The sequence below is a fragment of the Mizuhopecten yessoensis genome, unplaced genomic scaffold (genome assembly GCF_002113885.1).
Source record: "Mizuhopecten yessoensis strain PY_sf001 unplaced genomic scaffold, ASM211388v2 scaffold715875, whole genome shotgun sequence".
In the NCBI taxonomy this organism is placed as follows: domain Eukaryota; kingdom Metazoa; phylum Mollusca; class Bivalvia; order Pectinida; family Pectinidae; genus Mizuhopecten; species Mizuhopecten yessoensis.
Window position 1 is genome coordinate 39,045 of NW_018479835.1, and position 7,270 is coordinate 46,314.

At 34.8% G+C, this 7,270-nt stretch overlaps 1 protein-coding gene across 1 annotated transcript in view; it reads right to left on the bottom strand.

Annotated features, from left to right (window-relative positions):
- Positions 1-5,234, bottom strand: part of LOC110441333 — a 30,723-nt gene extending 25,489 nt beyond the window's left edge. The window contains exon 1 of the mRNA XM_021484446.1: positions 5,095-5,234. The gene's annotated coding sequence lies outside the window, so the exon portion shown is untranslated. The remainder of the gene's footprint in view (positions 1-5,094) is intronic.
- Between the last annotated feature and the right edge of the window lie 2,036 nt (positions 5,235-7,270).

Here is a 7,270-nt window from a genome sequence, read left to right on the forward strand (position 1 = left end):
AAAACACTGCAACCTCCTGAAAACATCATTAATTGAACAGCCTTCGCAGGAAAGATAATGCGTCGTTAATGGTGACGAAATACACAGTTAAACAGCGACGACAAATGTCCACTTTGCATATTTTTAATCATTCAATTAACATACCAGTATGTTTAGCAAGCATTGGTTATCTTTGAAATTGACAGCAGATCTTATTTTGAAACAGAAATACTCTCTAAAATATTTTAGCTATAGAAAAATCAGAAATGTCTCTGAAATTGAAAGTGCTTCGGTCAGTGCTTGAAATGTGTAGTTTCCTAAGCAACCAGATGACGATTTAAAATATGCTTTTGACTTAATTCTTGTGTGGACCGACTATGACACCGGGACAAGCTCATTGTTGGAGCATTCGGCATGTTTTACTGTCGCTGAAGGGACTGGCCGACCAGCCGGAGTGATCGGATCTGCTTCGCCATTTACAACGCCCGCTAGTGTAGCGGACAGCGAATTTGTTCTGTTCTGTTGACAATACCTGTTATATGATCTAATAGCAAACTCACTGCGGTTGCTCCACATAAACATGATATGCATTGATTTAAAACCACATTCATTTATCTCCTGAATTGCCGTGGTACGTCATCCGTAGCCGTTTTTGCAGTCGAACACATTTGAATGCCATAAGTTTAATTAAAGTTATTATGACCGAGCGTAAGCTGCTCAATGAGAACGATGTTTACCGTAGCACTGCGTCGAATATGTATCAAATAATTTAAGAATATATGATAGACTTGTGAATCTTAAGAAACTTCGAGGTAGGCGATATTTTTATGTAGGACTGAGGTTGTTGGGACCGATGTTATATGAGAGTTTTATCAAGATTTAGAAGAGTTTTGGCCGGGACCGATTATATACTTCGAGTTAAACGGGTCTTCGAGTTATACGAGTTCGAGATAATGAGGTTCGACTGTATATAGAGAAACTGGAAGGATAAGTCTGTCCACCAGACGGAAAGATAGTAAGAATATTCAATTTCATAAAACAGCTCACGGTTTATCACCGTCCTACCTCACTGATCTACTTCCTCCTCGTCAATCTGATATGTATAGACAAAATACAAGAGATACAGAGTACTTCCGTTCAGTTGCGTGTAGAGCACAATTGTACAACGACTGTGAATCTTTGGAACTCACGTGTCAAAAAGTACCCAACCATTATATACCCTAAAGAACTATTTAAACATCTGACACCCATAGTCCAATTTTTTTTTCAGTGGCCACAGACTAGGACAAAACTACCATTCCAGATTTCGAATGCAACGCAGTACACTTACATGTAATGACCACCTTTTCAGGAAAACAATCTAGTTGCAAGTCATAATTGTAATTTTCGTATCGAAAACGAAACTAGTGATATTTTCCTCTTATATTGTGCTAATTTTACCAGATGTAGACATCTTTTTCTTGTGCATTGTTTCCTGTGGAACCCGTAGACGTCCTACTGTTTGGCGTTACATCTTAAATTGGAATGTCAATGAGGTTGTGCTATATACAGGTGATGTCCTCAGAATGACAATTTATCAGTACCCTTAAAATGTTTGAAAAGAAAATATACATAAAAAGGAGTTTATTGCATCCTTTTCTTCTGTTTCAATGGTTTATATCATATTCTTTTCAGCCTCAAGCATCACGAATGAACAAAGATGAGTCCTAGAATAACGGAACGTTTGTTCAGTGTAATGTAATTTACTTTTGTCGTTCTGTATCAATAACCAAATGTTATAGGTTTATTTCCGACTTTCTTCTTTTTGGTATAAGCCCACTTATTTACTCCCAGTCTCACCTTCATTGACGTTGCTTGAAACCAAACGCATTTTAAAGAGGTTTTTCTGGATTAATTGCCATCAGCAAATTTGAAAAAAAAAAATATTGCTTATAAATGTTATAGTATTTCTATCAACTGGAATCACAAAACAAAGTTTGGGGTGGGGATTTTAATTTATTTGTTTTTTTTAATACTTTCTTTGAATTATTTTTGATAGTGACAGTAGGGGTATTTTAATTTATTTGTTTTTTAATACTTTCTTTAAATTATGTTTGAAAGTACGTTAGTAATGCATTTGCTCATTTTTCAGAAAGATTTCTTTGAGACTGTTTGTGTAGTTGCATTAAAATGCAGAGTTGCCAGCCCTTACTCTTTTGGCTTAGTCCTTTCAATTTTAACATAAAAGATACGCCTTACAATTTTGCTTTTTTCATTATGCTAACTCCGGAAATTTCCGTCCACTTCCGCATCCTTTAACTTTATCCTGATTGCAGTGTTCTTAGTGTTTTGAATATATATGTGACTATGATCACACTTCCTCTTTCTTTAGCATGGAAAGAATATGGTCTTGATAAATATTCCGTAAAAAAATGTTTAATCGAACGTTTCACAAACGCTTAATGAATGACGCAAGTGCTACGGAAACGCTACGGAAGTGCTACGGAAACGCTATGCAAGTGCTACGGAAATGCTACGATAATGGTACGGAAGCGCTACGGAAATGCTACGCAAACGATACGCTTAAAGTGGAACAGCGAACGTGTGCGGGTCTGCACTAACATTTACAAAATCATTCTTTCTTTGTACCATCACTGTTTGGAACAGAACAATTAGACTTAAAAACCTTTAAAACTTTATTGCCAACAAATTAAATCCAAAGCACACTCCTCCAACCCTGGTTTATAGTGAAAACAAAGACTCGGTGCATGCTACAATTGATGGCAGTAGTACAGAATTCCGAAAATTCACTCCCCTGAAATGATCCCTAGAACAGTCTTCTAAGAATAGCATAACATTATTTTGCCCCTCCCCCTATTTAAACAGGAGTCAAATCCATGAAAGCTGTCGATTTAAAAACTAAGTCGAACATAGAAGAAAACTGAATAAATTTCTATTTTCTTCTGTTGTTATTTTTGCGGGAGAATACACAACTCCATATGTGAATACACTCCTTTTATGTCTAAAAGTGTAGCTTATCTAGTGTTTAAACAGATGACAGAATAATAAAGGTCGCTTAGTCGCCATCATGTTGCTGATGCGAAGGAACATTTATAAACGTTAGTTTGCCACGAAGGGATGCTTATACACGTCCTTTTGTCCAACCACCTCTATACAAAAATGTGTGGAACAGCTTAACGCTATTACAATATATTATAAAAAGTCACCGTGTAAGTGTTAAACATTTCTTTCGTAATATGGAAATATCGTGTCCCAAGACGTTTGTAAATGGTAAATTTAATCTTCAAATGTAATCCCTGGCACTCTGGTACATATGTCAAATACACACTTCTTCCAACTGATTATTTTAGCTCGGGATATTTCGTTTAACTCAATCAGCATTAGAAAAATACTTAAGACGTGTCGCGTGAGATCCTTAACGTAGATATTAAAATATCAATTACCACGGTCACATATCTGCCCCATTCTGTCATTCCTTGTACACCAAATGTTGAAATAGTATAGAAGATATATGCACTGGAAAAACACTTTCAAAAGTTACAATGTAAGGTCAAAGGTCAAGTCATAGGTCACACTGACCTTATTCTTGCACACTGCACTCTTCCATCCCAAGATGTCCTTACATTATATTACACCAAAAGCAGTTACTCCAGGTGAAATAGCATAAAAGATATTCCCTAGACAATTTTTTTCAATAATAAAGGTAAAAAGTCAAAGCATTTGTCCCAGTGACCTAATTCTTGCACTCTGCCATCCCAAGATGTCCTTGTACACCCAACCTGGTTACTCTTAGGTGAAATAGTATAGAAGATAAGCCCCGTACAAACATTTTCAAAAGTTTAGGTCACAGTGAGATTCTTCATGCACTCTGCACTCCACCATCGCAAGATGTCCTTGCACACCAAATCTGTTTTATCCAGGTAAAATAGTATAGAAGATATGCCCTGGACAACAAATTTCAAAAGCGAATGTCAAAGGTCAAGTCAAACGGCACAGTGACCTAATTATTGCACTCTGTCATCCCAAGGTAATTTCTTATCTGTATCTCCATATGATGTTACTTGCTCGCTTACTTGTAGTCAAGTACAGGTGCTTCTACACACTCTGACATCCTCTATACGCCACGTTCCATATACACTTATCTGTCTAGGTATATGTCACCACGCTCCGTGCTAGGTCTACCCCAAAATGAGAAAGGTCTAATACCAGAACCAGTCACGTTTACTGCTCTGATCAGAAGTTCATGTATATTTATAGAACCTACTTAAACACCGGATTTCAAAACAGAAATTGATTTTGAAGGTGCTGTCACAAACGGTTGCTATTTACTGACTGGCTAGTGAGATACGCTGCACTGCACTCATACAAAACGGAATATGACGCGAAAGGCACGCAATATAATAATTATGGGCTTGGAGAAATGTTGATTACATGCTTCAAATATTATTGCCACGAAAAGAGCTAATGTATCTTCACCTGAAGCAGGTGTCTATTTGTTACTTCGCGTGTTTATTACTACGAGTTTATTGACAAATAGATTTAATGGTAGAGTGATCAATATAAGTTGAAATAACTTGGTTCATAATTGTTGTGAAATAAATAAAATTCATAATGGTAGAGTTGGCGGTAACACATATTTTGGTAAGCTTAGGTGTAAATTGCGAATCAGGGAACACATTGCAAATTTAAATACAAACATTTGTATTGTTGATCATTTATACTGGATGTTTATATCATTCCCTATCTCATGATGTGGCATTGCTTCCTACAAGTTTGATTGAAATCTGTCCAATGGTAAACAAGAACAGACAAGAGACGACGACAGGAAACGAATTGTAATATCTCACTTTAACCCCGGGGTTTGTTTGTTATACATACTGATATAAATTACAATTAGATGTCATTTATTATGACGTTTTGTGTTGCACAGTGTAGTAGATATAAATGCTACGGATTTTCCAGACTGTTATTTACACGAAAGTCCTCAAAATATGTGTTTAAATTTTGCCTTTTGAATATTTGTAAGAAATATGATCTACACCTGGAAATAAACCACCACTCGGGTAAAATGGCCTTCAACAATGTTATGTACAAAAAAAAATGTTTTATACATACCAAATGTTTAGTTAGAAATTCCTGAATCCCCTACAGTAATAGCTTTCTAGTGTCTTTATACACGGGTAGCTATAGTCCACACGGTGACGTCAAAAACAGGTTTCCTACAATCAGAGCTCACTAGGCTAATGTATTCGTACAGAGGGAGCCGGATGATTATATCTTGTTAACACTGTATCTATGGTTTTATAGCGCGAATTCCAGTGACGTTAGTGATTAAAACAACCAATAAGGATTCCCTAATCATTCACGTGATATACGGGGTGATTTTTGTTTTGAGTACCGGTTTTAGCAATTCAATCGTGGCGACTCGACTAACTCTGACACAAGGATCTGTGACTGTCGTCGAGTATAGCGATCGACGTTCAAGGTCGACATGTAAACGGGTTTGATGATGTAGTGAGATAATTGGCACCGTGTATTTACTACACACTTACAATAAGGAATGTGCCGCAATATGCACACAATTTGAAGAGGGACAGGTGGGCGGTTTTGGTGTGCGAAGAGGGGGTATACTATACACCATGGCGACTTTAGGTAGGCACGATTACCTAGGAAAAAGAGCATGTGACCTATAACACTGGGTTGTGATCTTGAGTAAAGGATGTGACTTAGGGTTGAGGAGTAATGCTTGTAAACGGGAATGTGAACTTTAATACAGAGGTATGACTTTGAGTAAAGATATGTGACGAAGGGTAGAGGAGAATAAATGAGACTTTTACAATTTGAATCACAATTTTCCTACTTCGGACGTAGTTGGTTTAGTGAAAAAAATGCAATAAAAAGAACATTTTCAATTTCGGTCCTTAAATTTGAATCCTACCATCATCCTAAATAATCACAAAGAAACCAAATATATTATAAATATACAACAATTATTTAAACTAAATCATTCATATAATCAAATTTTATTTTACAAAATAATAAGTATATCTAAAATTTCCATTTTTTTGTTACAGAAATGTAAACTGAAAGGTCATCTATAACTAACTCACAAATGTGTTATTTTTTTCAAAAATACAAATATATTTACAATTTCAATAAATATTAATAGTTATTAACAAAAAATACAATTATAAGTATATCCACAATTTCTTACAAAAATATGTACAGAAATGTTTTTAGAAATTGCAAATGTATTAACAATTTATGAACAATTTATTTATATATATAAACAAGACAAAAAACAGACACAGTCTTTTCTTGCTTTACTACATATGTTAAATAGTTATTGAATAAACAAACAATTATTTTACAAATATATCAATAATTTATATATATATACAAAACAAGACCTTTCTAAAAATAAATAAATTACAATAAGTTTAAATAGTTATTAAATAAATATATATAAAACAATTTCTACAGATAAATCAATTACAATAAGGTAAAATAGTTATCAAATAAATTAATAAATATAAGTTGGGCGGTGCAGCGGTGCAGGTGAAAGAATTGACCCCGTCATATGATGATGGTCAGGTGAAGGAGGTTACAACCAACATTGGGATAATAAATACAGATGTAAAATAGAGAATTGCATAATATTTCAATTTCTCCAGACCTTAATTCGGTCCTCAAATTTTAATGTTTTTAGACCATCAGGTCACATAATATCTCTTCCAAACGTTAAGATTTTCTTATCCTTTTAAATCAGTCCTTAAATTTGGATTGCCCCAAATCGCTTTAATTCCATAGAAACGTTGCAAAATTAACAAATGACAAATACCCTTCTGTATAAAGCACAAATGATAAAAAGACTTTTCGTTATTTTGTTTTTCTTTTATTTATTTTTCATTTTTGTTTTTCTTTATTTGTTTGTTTGTTGTTGGTTTTGATTTCTCCCCAAAACCATCGTAAGTGTATAGAAAATCGATAAACGGTGACAGTCTTTTGACTGGACGAAATACCTGATGCGTAACCTATTTTGCAGTACTACCCGGCAAGCATAAATCAAATGCCTTTATTTCATCTCTGACTGTGCATTGTGCCAACAACCATTTACGCAGCAGCTACAGGTGATCAAACACGTCTTTGAAAAACTCACATGCAGTGCTACCTGGTTCTTCATGTATAGAAGAGTATTTTTGAAATTACGAATATCAACTTAATAGCATATGAGTGTGTTCATATATTACCGAACTTGAAAAAAACGGCTATATACTGTTATTGCTATATT